The sequence below is a fragment of the Triticum aestivum genome, chromosome 5A (assembly GCF_018294505.1).
Source record: "Triticum aestivum cultivar Chinese Spring chromosome 5A, IWGSC CS RefSeq v2.1, whole genome shotgun sequence".
NCBI classification, from domain to species: domain Eukaryota; kingdom Viridiplantae; phylum Streptophyta; class Magnoliopsida; order Poales; family Poaceae; genus Triticum; species Triticum aestivum.
Genome location: NC_057806.1, coordinates 236,415,602 through 236,429,097, shown reverse-complemented (window position 1 = coordinate 236,429,097; position 13,496 = coordinate 236,415,602).

The window sequence follows — 13,496 nt, the reverse complement described above, 5'->3', positions numbered from 1 at the left end:
CGCCCCGCGAGCCGCCGCCCCATCACCCGCAACCTCGCCTCGCTGGAGCCCCCTCGCCGGAGGTAGCCGCTGGACTTCGCCGCCGGTTTTTATATAAAAACCATCCGGTTTTTTTAGAAACCCTAGATCCGTTTTTTTTGTTTCGCCGGGTTTTTTTCGGTTCTCTAGTTAGCGGACGTTTGTCCATACGCTCGTTTTAACGAATGGTTTTCGCCCGTTAGTTACAGCTAATGAACGCTCGTTCGTTAGTATGTTCGTGAGTTTTCTTTTATCAGATTTATCCCGTGATTTTTCTGATCGCGATTTCTGATCCGATCTTAGTTTCTGTTTTTCTTTTCGCTCGTTAGTCGGAATCAGGCGATTCAAGCGCCTAGAGTTTCGTCTCAAAACCCTCTTTCCGTTTAACCAACTCAAACAAGTTTCTGCTACTGTAAAATTTGACCTAGTTTCAAATTAGTAGATGAAGCTTCTTTCTTTCACCGTTTGAGTTTCGTTGCTCCATTTAATTTGATTCTTTTTGCGTACCGGAGTTCTTAGTTTGATCTTTCTGGTCAACCTATTTTATTTGAGTTTTACTTGTGCATCGTTGCTTGCTTGTTACTTATGTATGCTATTGTTTGCTTGCGATAGAACACCTGGAGTGCGAAGTGTGCTACTACGAGTCCCTAGGTTTCGCAGATCGTCAGCAAGGCAAGTAACACTTTGATCATACCCTTTTATCACCTAGTTTTTCTGCATTAGTTCCAATCCTCAAACATTGCATGATTAGGATGTCATTAACTTGTGGGTTGGGAAGTAGTTGATGAGGTAGAACCTATTGCCTGTTACATTCGAAACCCTTGGGAGTTACTCTACGCGTTGCTTATATTACTATGCTATGCTATGCTCGTAGACGTGGTTTGGGTTTGAGTGAAATCCATGACAGATGTGAGTTTGTTAAATTAACGTTCAACTTAAGGTGGCAACTTAATCAGACAACTGGGTGGATTGAGGCACCTGGAGTACCCAGTGTTGCCTGTATTTTTTTGGAAATCCCAGAGTACCCGTGTGATCTTCCTATGGATCGCCATCCAGGCTCAAAGGGAACTGAGATGATTCATGCTAGAAACTTTCGTGTGCAGCCACAAGGTATTATGGGCTCTAGCATAGTTGAGTAAGTTACGTGAAGCTCTTGAAGAGGCAGATCAGCAAGTAGTGGGATGTAGGTTAGGTATGGTCTGTCCGGAGTATAGAGTTAATGTTTCTGAAAGACTGTGTCTCGGTCATCCATTTCTCGAACACCCTGTTGTGCGAGAAATCCAACAGAGGCGATCTAGTCTTATGGGGAAAAGTGCGCAAACCTCTGCAGAGTGTACAATCTAATCATGGTTAGCCGTGTCCCCGGTTATGGACAATTCTTGAGTATCTAGTACTTGGGTTATCACATGTATCTCATCACTTTTAATTAATATTGTTGGGATGTTAATCACTTTAATTGGGATTGAGTTGGAGGAACCTTCTCAATGATGTTTCAACTACCATGATAGTTAAATTAAAATCTATTCCTTTGTTGTAGGGAAAAATTGGCTTTTCGCAAAAAAAACTATAACCATAGAGCTTTCCACCAGCCAAATATGCATGTAGTGATAGCATAATTCTGTTCTTGCTCTACTGTGTTATATTGCCAGCATATTCCATGTGCTGACCCGTTTTCGGGCTGCAACGTACTATGTTGTGGACTTTTCAAACGAGGAGTAAGGTTCGTTAGGTCGTTGCCGTGCAGCTCAGCTATGCCATTGGAGTTGATGGACTCACTTTATCTTCCAAGCCTTCCGTTGTTATCGTATTAGATGGCCTTAAGCCATATTTACTGTAATAAGTTCTCTCTTGAGACATTCGTTGTAATAAGTGTGTGATTGCTACTCTGTTATAAATCCTTCGAGTACTGTGTGTGTCAGCATTACAGATCCAGGGATGACACTGAAGCACAGAGGCTTGACCATCTGAGGTCGGGTCGCTACAAGATGGTATCAGAGCACACGTTGAGTGTAGGACACGACCACTAAGATAAACCCTAGGTCACTCTTCTCTTCTCATTTCTGACTCCTCTCCATTTTCTACTCTTTAGGATAACGGAGATGAAGAACAGGTTTGCACAACCGGATGAAGACACACCTTTTGGACGTCACTTGAAGGAAGTCACTAGGTACTTGAACATTGGAATACCAAGCTTCACCGGGACGTACAACGCCACTTTACCTGAAGAGGAGCGCTGGATGATTCAAGTACAAGTTCCAGGAAGGACGTTCTCGCCAACTTCTAAACCCATAGAGTTTTCTTTTGAAGCACCCACCTGGAGTCTAGGCAAGAGCATGGCAGCCCACATTACCATGGGACGCATTGGAGAAGTTTATAACAGGGAGCTTAAGGACACTATTTACCAAATATGTGGGCGCCGAGGCGAGCAATGGGAAGTAATCAGCGCCAGGAAGGATAGATCCATTACAGCTTTCATCCAGGAGTTAAACCAGCACATCCGACGTCAGGAAAACCAGATGTGCGCGGACATGATGGACTTGAAGAAGGCGAAGACTAGGATCATTGAGCTGGAGGAAGAACTCAAGTTTACACGCAATGGATATGAGGAGGAAATCAAGACACTACTGGAGAAGAATGACGACTTAGTCAAGAAGATTGGAGTATTCATGGGAGGACCAGCACCAATAGAAGAAGAAGAAGAACCCAAGGAGATAAACCCCGAGGACTACATCATCATCGACGATACCGATTCCGATCCTAGTGATGATGACTTTGAAGACGAAGCTGGAGCAGACATCATGGAGTCTTCCACCGATCAAAATTTCTAGATGACTACCATATATCACTAGTATTCCCCCATGTATTTAGTAGTAGTTGAGCACTTGTGTGATAGTTCTAGATCGTTTGTATGCCCTTGCTTGATTGATTGAGTGAAATGATTGTGTTTGTCTCATGTGCATATGGGTAGTGTTTTCTCATTAGACCTCTTTTCTATTCTAAATCTCTTCCATCTAAACCCCTCAGGTGCCTCCAAGACGTGACACCGGTTTTGCCTTCCCACCGGAGCTCACCCAGTTGATCCAACAGCAGAATACGTTGATGCAATTGCTAGTTCAGAATCAGGGCAACAACAACAACAACAACAACCCGCCGCCCGTGGACAATATAGCCCGTTTTCTAAGGTTACAACCGCCGGTGTTTTCCAGTAGCACTGAGCCCATAGTTGCGGATGATTGGCTACCATATTGGAAGGGAGTTGACCACCGCAGGTTGCACAGATGCTGAGAGAGTGCGCTTTGCCGCACATCAATTGGATGGACCAGCAGCCTCATGGTGGGAGAATTACATAGCCACTTTTCCTATAGCCAACGTCACTTGGGACCAGTTTCAGCAAGCTTTCCGCACTGCCCATGTCTCCACTGGAGCTATGCAAATGAAGAAATGGGAGTTCCGCAACTTACGCCAGGGGAACCGTACTGTGGCTCAGTACGTGGACGAGTTTAGCAAGTTATCTCGCTATGCCCCTGATGATGTGGCCACAGATGCCGCGAAGCAGGAGAAGTTTATGGAAGGGTTGAATGATGAGATGAGCATGCAGTTGATGGTAGCAACCTTCAACAACTACCAGGAGTTGGTAGATAAGGCTCTTATGATTGAAGGGAAGCAGCAACAGATTGAGAGCCGCAAGCGAAAGTATGGACAAGGGAAGTATAACTCAGGAGCTCAGCAGAAGCCTCGCCTAACCCCAAACTCGGGAGGACTTGTTCATAACCATGGAGGTCACAACCACACTGGAGGATCGCATAACCACAATGGATCTAAGAATGGGAATGGGAACGGAACCAACAATAATCATAACTGCCCCAACCCAGCCACACCCGCCAAAAGGGACTTAAGTCATGTTACATGTTTCAAGTGTGGGAAGATTGGAGACTACGCCACGGAATTCCCTGAAGGAAAGAATGGAAATGGAAATGGGAGCGCTGGGAAGAAGCCAAATCCATTCAACAAAGGACAAGTGAACCACGTTAATGTGGAGGAGGTTAAGATCAGCCAGACGCGGTAATAGGTAAGTTTTTGGTTAAGTCATTTACTGCTCTTGTTCTTTTCGATACTGGTGCATCACATTCATACATATCAAGGGGATTCGTGGATAAGTTTAAACTACCAACCCAAACCCTTAGGACCCCTCTTTTAGTGAGTTCACCCGGAGCAGAGTATATGGCTAGCCAATGGTGTGACCAAATACCCTTAACCATTGTTACACATATTTTTCCGTCCGACCTAATTATCTTGGAATCACAAGGATTGGATGTGATATTGGGTATGGACTGGATGTCAAAATTTGGAGGAAGCATTGACTGTGCTAGTAAGTCGATTTATCTCACCACCCCGGAAGGAAAAATGATTAAGTATGTATCCAGGCATGTGCCTAGGAGGAGTCAAGTGAATGCCCTTACGGGAGTTGTTCAAGAGGAAGTGCCTGTAGTGAAGGATTACCCAGATGTTTTTCTAGAGGAGTTACCAGGCATGCCACCAGACAGAGACATTAAGTTTTTGATAGAGCTATTGCCAGGTGCAGGACCAATATCCAAGAGACCCTATCGGATGCCTGCAAATGATCTGGAGGAAATTAAGAAACAGATCAAGGAGTTATTGGAGAAAGGATACATCCGAAGAAGTTCATCACCTTGGGGAGCCCCGGTACTTTTGGTTGAGAAGAAGGATAGATCCCTAAGGATGGTAGTTGATTATCGAGCATTAAATGAAGTGACTATTAAGAACAAGTACCCACTGCCTATGATCAACGATCTGTTTGATCAGTTGCAAGGAGCTAAAGTGTTTTCGAAGATCGATTTACAATCACGGTATCCTCAGTTGAAGATACGAGAGGAGGATATACCAAAGACAGCGTTCACAACATGATATGGATTATACGAGTACACGGTCATGTCATTTGGACTGACTAACGCCCCTGCCTATTTCATGAGCATGATGAACAAGGTGTTCATGGAGTATTTGGACAAGTTTGTTGTGGTGTTTATTGATGATATTATGGTATACTCGAAGAACGAGGAGGAGCACAAGGAGCATTTGCGCTTAGTTCTCGAGAAACTCAGGGAACACCAGTTGAATGCTAAGTTTAGCAAATGCGAGTTTTGGTTGAAGGAAGTCGAGTTCCTTGGACATGTTATATCGGAAGAAGGTATAGCAGTAGACCCCAGCAAAATTCAGTCAGTCACTGAATGGTTGGCACCCACTTCAGTTAGCGAGATCTGCAGTTTTCTTGGACTCGTAGGTTACTATCAGAGGTTCATTGAGAACTTTTCCAAGATTGCAAAGCCAATGACTGAACTGTTAAAGAAGGATACTAAGTTTAAATGGACAGAAGATTGCGAGGCAAGTTTTCACAAGTTGAAGAAACGTTTGACTACAGCGCCAGTGCTAACACTGCCAGATATACATAAGGAGTTCCAAGTGTACTGCGATGCCTCACGGTTAGGACTTGGATGTGTGCTTATGCAGGACGGGAGGGTTGTTTCGTATGCCTCACGACAACTAAAATCTCATGAGTTGAACTATGCCACGCATGATTTGGAGTTAGCAGCCGTAGTGCATGCATTGAAGACCTGGAGACATTACCTTATTGGAAACCGTTGTGATGTGTACACGGATCATAAGAGCTTGAAGTACATTTTCACCCAGAAGGAGTTGAACCTTCGACAGAGGAGATGGTTGGAGCTTATAAAGGATTATGACATGAAGCTACACTATCATCCAGGAAAGGCCAATGTCGTAGCAGACGCTTTGAGCCGGAAGAGTTATGCTAATATCCTTGAAAGCAAGGGACTGCCGAAGGAATTGGCAGAGGACATCATGGAACTTTGATTGGAGATTGTTCCTAGAGGATTTAGTGCAACAATGGAGGTCTAGTCGACATTGCTGGACAAAATTTGGGAAGCTCAGAAGGATGACAAAGAGATTGCCGAGATAAAGGAGAAGATGGGAAAAGGAAAGGCCAAAGGTTTTCGTGAGGATGGGCATGATACCTTGTGGTTTGAGGACCGAGTTTATGTTCCCAATAACCAGGAGATCAGGAAGTTAATACTTCAAGAGGCCCATGACTCACCATATTCGATACACCCCGGAAACACCAAGATGTATTTGGATTTGAAGGAACGTTTCTGGTGGACTGGTATGAAGAAGGATATTGCCGAGTATGTAGCCGTATGTGATGTATGTCAGCATGTGGAGGCAGAGCATCAGAAGCCAGCATGACTGTTACAGCCTATGCCGATACCCGGATGGAAGTGGGATAAACTGGGCATGGAATTTATCACCGGATTACCCAGGACCAAAGCAGGATATGATTCCATATGGGTAGTAATTGATCGCTTGACCAAAGTAGCTCACTTCATCCCAGTAAAAACCACATATACAAGTGCAAAGTTGGCCAAGATATATATGTCCAGGATAGTATGTCTGAATGGAGTTCCGAGGACCATCGTATCAGATCGAGGAACACAGTTTACCTCAAAGTTTTGGCACCAGTTGCACCAGACTTTGGGAACGAGATTGGAGTTTAGTACAACATTTCACCCGCAGACGAATGGACAAACAGAGAGAGTCAACCAAAATTTGGAGGACATGTTGAGAGCCTGTGCACTAGATTATGGATCTAGTTGGGATGACAATTTGCCATACGCAGAGTTTTCATACAACAATAGCTATCAAGCCAGTTTGAAGATGGCACCGTTTGAAGCCCTGCATGGACGAAGGTGCAGAACACCGTTAATGTGGGATGAGGTAGGAGACCGACAGTTGTTTGGACCAGACTTGATCAAGGAGTCTGAGGAGAAGGTTAAATTGATTCGTGACAGACTGAAGATTGCTCAGTCCAGGCAGAAGAGTTATGCAGACTCAAAACGCAAAGAGGTAACCTATGAAATTGGATACCAAGCATATCTGCGAGTATCACCCTTGCGAGGAGTGAAACGTTTTGGAGTTAAGGGAAAGTTAGCCCCGAGATTTGTAGGACCGTATCGTATTTTGGAACGGATGGGAGAGGTTGCCTAAAAGTTGGAGTTACCCGAGGGATTGTCAGGAGTTCATGACGTGTTTCACGTCTCATAGCTGAAGAAGTGTCATGCTGAGATGGCAGATATACCGCTAAGAGATACAGTACCCCTGGAGGTGATACAGCTGGACAATGATTTGACTTATGAGGAGAAACCAGTTAAGATTCTTGAGTTTGCCAGCAGAGTCACCCGCAGTAAGGTTATCAAGTTTTGCAAAGTTTAGTGGAGCCACCATACCGAGGATGAGGCCACCTAGGAGCGAGAGGATGATCTCCGCAAAAGACCACCCACACCTATTTTCTAGCCAACCCGAATCTCGAGGGCGAGATTCATCTTAAGGGGGGTAGGTTTGTAACATCCCGAATTTTCAATTTGGAATGTTATACATTAGATCATCATTGCATATCATCATCATTGCATATCATATTTTATTCACATTTCGTCCCGCGATCCTCAAAATCCTAAGCAACTCAAGGACCCTCAGAGAGAGTTGGGGATTTCCCGGTTTTCAAATTTGATTTTATCAAATTTTGAAACGAGGATTTTGGTTTTAATTTTTTTCTCTCCAAAAATATTTCATACTAAAATATATGAGAGGAGATAATATGACTTCTCCAAGATAATTGAAATATTGGAGGAAAACTATTAAAATCAAATATTTGTTTTGTTTGGATGTTTCTGGAATTTTGTTTGCATTAGAGAAAATTGCATGTTTTTTTAAATTGAATTTTAGGGCCAAGAAAATGTTCATCTCGTTCTAAATATTTTATTTAGACGGTGAAAATTTATTTTGGCATTTTTAGATTTTTATTTATGTTTCTAGAATTTCATTTCGGTCGGTGAAATTATTTAAAAAAAAGTTCTCGCGCCTGACTGGGCCTAAGGCCCAGCCGAGCCAGGCCGACCCAGCCGCCGCCGCCGCCGCCTCCTGCACACGCACGCGCCGCCGCCGCCGCCACTTGGACCGGAGTCCAAGTTGGACCGGAGTCCAAGTTGGACTCCGCGCCGCCCCGCCTTGGCCCCTACTCCAAGCCGCCGCCGCCCCGCCCTTATATACCGCCGCCCCCGCCACCCCAACACCACACCGCCACCACCGCCGCCCACAGCCATCGTCGCCCCGCGCCGCGCCAAGCCCCGCCGCCTAGCCGCCGCCGCTGCCGCCGAGCGCCGCCGCCGCCCCATCACCCGCACCTCGCCTCGCCAGAGGTAGCCGCCGGACTCCACCGCCGTTTTTATATATAAAAACCGTCCGGTTTTTTAGAAACCCTAGATCCATTTTTTTTGTTTCGCCAGGTTTTTTTCGGTTCTCTAGTTAGCGGACGTTCATCCGTACGTTTGTTTTAACGAACGGTTTTCGCCCGTTAGTTACAGCTAACGAACGCTCGTTCGTTAGTCTGTTCGTGAGTTTTATTTTATCGGATTTATCCTACGATTTTTCTGATCGCCATTTCTGATCCGATCTTAGTTTCTGTTTTTCTTTTCGCTCGTTAGTCAGAATCAGGCGATTCAAGCGCCTAGATTTTCGTCTCGAAACCCTCTTTCGGTTTAATCAACTCAAACAAGTTTTTGCTACTGTAAAATTTGACCTAGTTTCAGATTAGTAAATGAAGCTTCTTTCTTTCGCCGTTTGAGTTTTGTTGCTCCGTTTGATATGATTCTTTTTGCATACCGGAGTTCTTAATTTGAACTTTCTGGTCAACCTATTTTATTAGTTTTGCTTGGGCATCGTTGCTTGTTACTTATGTATGCTATTATTTGCTTGCGATAGAACACCCGGAGTGCGAAGCGTGCTACTACGAGTTCCTAGGTTTCGCAGATCGTCAGCAAGGCAAGTATCACTTTGATCATACCCTTTTATCACCCAGTTTTTATGCATTAGTTCCAATCCTCAAACATTGCATGATTAGGATGTCATTAACTTGTGGGTTGGGAAGTAGTTGATGAGGTAGAACCTGTTGCCTGTTACATTCAAAACCCTTGGGAGTTACTCTACGTGTTGCTTATATTACTATGCTATGCTTTGCTTGTAGACGTGGTTTGGGTTTGATTGAAATCCATGACAGATGTGAGTTTGTTAAATTAACGGTTCAACTTAAGGTGGCAACTTAATCAAACAACTAGGTGGATTGAGGCATCTGGAGTACCCAGTGTTGCCTGTATTTTTTTGGAAATCCCGGAGTACCCGTGTGATCTTCCTATGGACCGCCACCCAGGCTCAAAGGGAACTGAGTTGATTCATGCTAGAAACTTCCGTGTGCAACCACAAGCTATTATGGGATCTAGCATAGTTGAGTAAGTTACGTGAAGCTCTTGAAGAGGCAGATCAGCAGGTAGTGGGATGTAGGTTTGGTATGGTCTGTCCGGAGTAGAGAGTTAATGTTTCTGAAAGACTGTGTCTCGGCCATCCGTTTCTCAAACACACTGTTGTGCGAGAAATCCAACGGAGGCGATCAAGTCTTGTGGGGAAAAGTGCGCACACCTCTGCAGAGTGTACAATCTAATCATGGTTAGCCGTGTCCCCAGTTATGGACAATTCTTGAGTATCTAGTACTTGGGTTATCACATGTATCTCATCACTTTTAATTAATATTGTTGGGATGTTAATCACTTTAATTGGGATTGAGTTGGAGGAACCTTCTCAATGATGTTTCAACTACCATGATAGTTAAATTAAAATCTATTCCTTTGTTGTAGGGAAAAATTGGCTTTTCGCAAAAAAACTATAACCATAGAGCTTTCCACCAGCCAAATATGCATGTAGTGATAGAATTATTCTGTTCTTGCTCTACTGTGTTATATTGCCAGCATATTCCATGTGCTGACCCGTTTTCTGGCTGCAACGTATTATGTTGCAGACTTTTCAGAGGAGTAAGGTTCGTTAGGTCGTTGTCGTGCAGCTCAGCTATGCTGTTGGAGTTGATGGACTCACTTTATCTTCCAAGCCTTCCGCTGTTATCGTATTAGATGGCCTTAAGCCATATTTACTGTAATAAGTTCTCTCTTGAGACAATCGTTGTAATAAGTGTGTGATTGCTACTCTGTTATAAATCCTTCGAGTACTGTGTGTGTCAGCATTACTGATCCAGGGATGACACTGAAGCACAGAGGCTTGACCATCTGAGGTTGGGTCGCTACATGCATCGGGTCCAATGTAAATCTTTTGTGACAATACTGGAGCAATTGCCTTAGCGAAGGAGTCCAGATTTCACAAGAGAACCAAACACATCAAGAGACGTTTCAACTCCATCCGTGATCAAGTCAAGGAGGGACATAGAGATTTGCAAAATACATACGGATCTGAATGTTGCAGACCCGTTGACTAAGCCCCTTCCACGAGCAAAACATGATCAACACCAAGACTCCATGGGTGTTAGAATCATTGCAATGTAATATAGATTATTGACTCTAGTGCAAGTGGGAGACTGGAGGAAATATGCCCTAAAGGCATAATAAAGTTGTTATTTATATTTCCTTATATCATGATAAATGTTTATTATTCATGCTAGAATTGTATTAACCGGAAACTTGATACATGTGTGAATACATAGACAAAACAAAGTGTCCCTAGTATGCCTCTACTAGACTAGCTCATTAAACAAATATGGTTAAGTTTCTAGACCATAGGCATGTGTTGTCATTTGATGAGCGGGATCACATCATTAGGAGAATGATGTGATTGACTTGACCCATCCGTTAGCTTAACACAATGATCGTTTAGTTTGTTGCTATTGCTTTCTCCATAACTTATACATGTTCGTATGACTATGAGATCATGCAACTCCTGAATACCGGAGGAACACCTTGTGTGCTATCAAACGTCACAACGTAACTAGGTGATTATAAAGATGCTCTACAGGTGTCTCCGAAGGTGTTTGTTGGGTTGGCATAGATCGAGATTAGGATTTGTCACTGCGAGCATCGGAGAGGTATCTCTAGGCCCTCTCGGTAATGCACATCACTATAAGCCTTGCAAGCAATGTGACTAATGAGTTAGTTGCGGGATGATGCATTACAGAACGAGTAAAGAGACTTGCCAGTAACGAGATTGAACTAGGTATGAGGATACCGATGATCGAATCTCGGGCAAGTAACAAACCGATGACAAAGGGAATAACGTATTTTGTTATTGCGGTTTGACCAATAAAGATCTTCATAGAATATGTAGGAACCGATATGAGCATCCAAGTTTCGCTGTTGGTTATTGATCGGAGATGTGTCTCAGTCATTTCTACATAGTTCTCGAACCCATAGGGTCCGCACACTTAACGTTCGATGACGATTTGTATTATGAGTTATGTGTTTTGGTGACCGAAGTTTGTTCAGAGTCCCGGATGAGATCACAGACATGACGAGGAGTCTTGAAATGGTCGAGAGGTCAAGATTTGTATATTAGACGATGATATTCGGACACCCGAATGGTTTCAGAATGGTTCAGGTATTTTTCGGAGAACTGAGGGGTTACAGGGACTAGGGGAGGGGCGTGCCCCCCTTTCCTTCTCCTCTTCCCTCTCCCTTCCCTCTCCCTTCCCTCTTTCCCCTCCATGAGAAGGAAAGGGGGGAGTCCTACTAGGAGTGGGGTCCTAGTAGGACTCCCCCCTTTGGCACGCCCCTATTGGCCGGCCTCCTCCTCTGCCTCCTTTATATATGTGGGCAGGGCACCCCTTGGAGACACACCAATTGTTCCAAGCCATGTGCGGCGTCTCTCTCCACGGTTTACTCCGGTCATATTCAGGTAGTGCTTAGGCGAAGCCCTGCGCGGATCACATCACCATCACCGTCACCACGCCATCGTGCGGATGAAACACTCCCTCGACCGTCTGCTCGATCAAGAGTTCAAGGGACGTCATCGAGGTGAACGTGTGCTAAACTCGGAGGTGTCGTACGTTCGGTACTTGATCGGTTGGATCGCGAAGACGTTCGACTACATCAACCGCGTTAACCTAACTCTTCCCCTTTCAGTCTACGAGGGTACATGGACACACTCTCCCCACTCGTTGCTATGCATCTCCTAGATAGATCTTGCGTGGTCATAAGAAAATTTTGAAATTGCATGCTACGTTCCCCAACAGAAACCTATAATGTTCCAGAATAAAGCTCTCATCTGGCAGACATGTTTTTAATGTGGAGGCTCGACCTACACAAGGCCGCACCGGATTTCGAACGCTTGGAAGGCCCCTGTTTAACAGTAGTTGGGTGACCCTGGCACCTACTAGGATCAACCACAGCGTGCCAGACTCTACCAGGGAAGCAACAAGTGCAATGGCGGCCTCTTTGGCCTTGGCGATGGCGGCTTGGGCAACCTCATTAGCACGGATCAGGGCCAGAATAGAAGACGAAGACACACACCCTGGAACAAAAGTAATCCCAACATCCGAGAGAACGTGCAACAAATGATCATCTGGAAGCGAAGGAAGAACCAATCGAACTAGAGAAGGGGGGCGGAATTGGAAGGGGTGGTGGTACCTGAGCGAGGAAGTTCCTTAGCCACCACACGCTGCTCCGCACGAACGGCCACCAGCTCACCACTGTCCATGACCCGACGGCTATTCCGGGTGGTGGAGGTCAGAGACCGAATTGATGCGATACGGCCCACCAGGGAGGGCATAGCAGCGCCTGATGTAGAGCCAGATGTCGCGCCCATGTTGGCATCCAACCGGCAGCACAGCCCCGCACGCCGACTGCTTGGATCCCGATGACGCCCTGCTCTTGGCAGAGAACTTCTTGATGGAAGATTTCTTCTTGCTCGCATGTGCCACCGCATCACAGGAGGGGGGGGTAGATCCCCAATGCGAGAGTGGGATCGAGAGACGGGGCAAGCCAGCAGGTTAGAACAGACAGCCAAGACCAGAGTGCCAGCAACAGCAAAGGCATCCAAAGCAGCCGGAGTCGGTCCCTCCACTCTCGCATGCTTGGTGCCAGCCGCACCTTTCCACGCCCGTTGGATGGGCATTTTCCTTGAACAACTCTCGCACCTCCAACCCCATGTCCTCCCATTCAGAGCGGGTAAAGTGGGTGTCAGGGCCACCACTTGCATCGCCATTGTCACGTGGACCCAAAGTAGAAGGAGGAGTAGAGGCTCTAGGGGGCGGAGGGGGGGGGGGAGGATGTTGAGCCTCCGCCCTTTGACCCGGACACGGAGATGATATCCAGCAGAGGAGGGATAGATATCGATCACGCCATTAACACAGAGAGGATCAATGCACCAGACTTTGATACGGGCAAGGCCAAGATTTTGCAATGATTTGAGATCAACTTCAATAGGTTTTCCAATCAGAATACCAAATGACATGAGAAAAGAGGCAGACTGAAGACCAGAAGGGACAGCATGCAGTAGAACTCAAATGTCAGACAGGGGGCCTACAGATCTGGAACTGCTAGTCGTAGCTTTGACCGAGACGA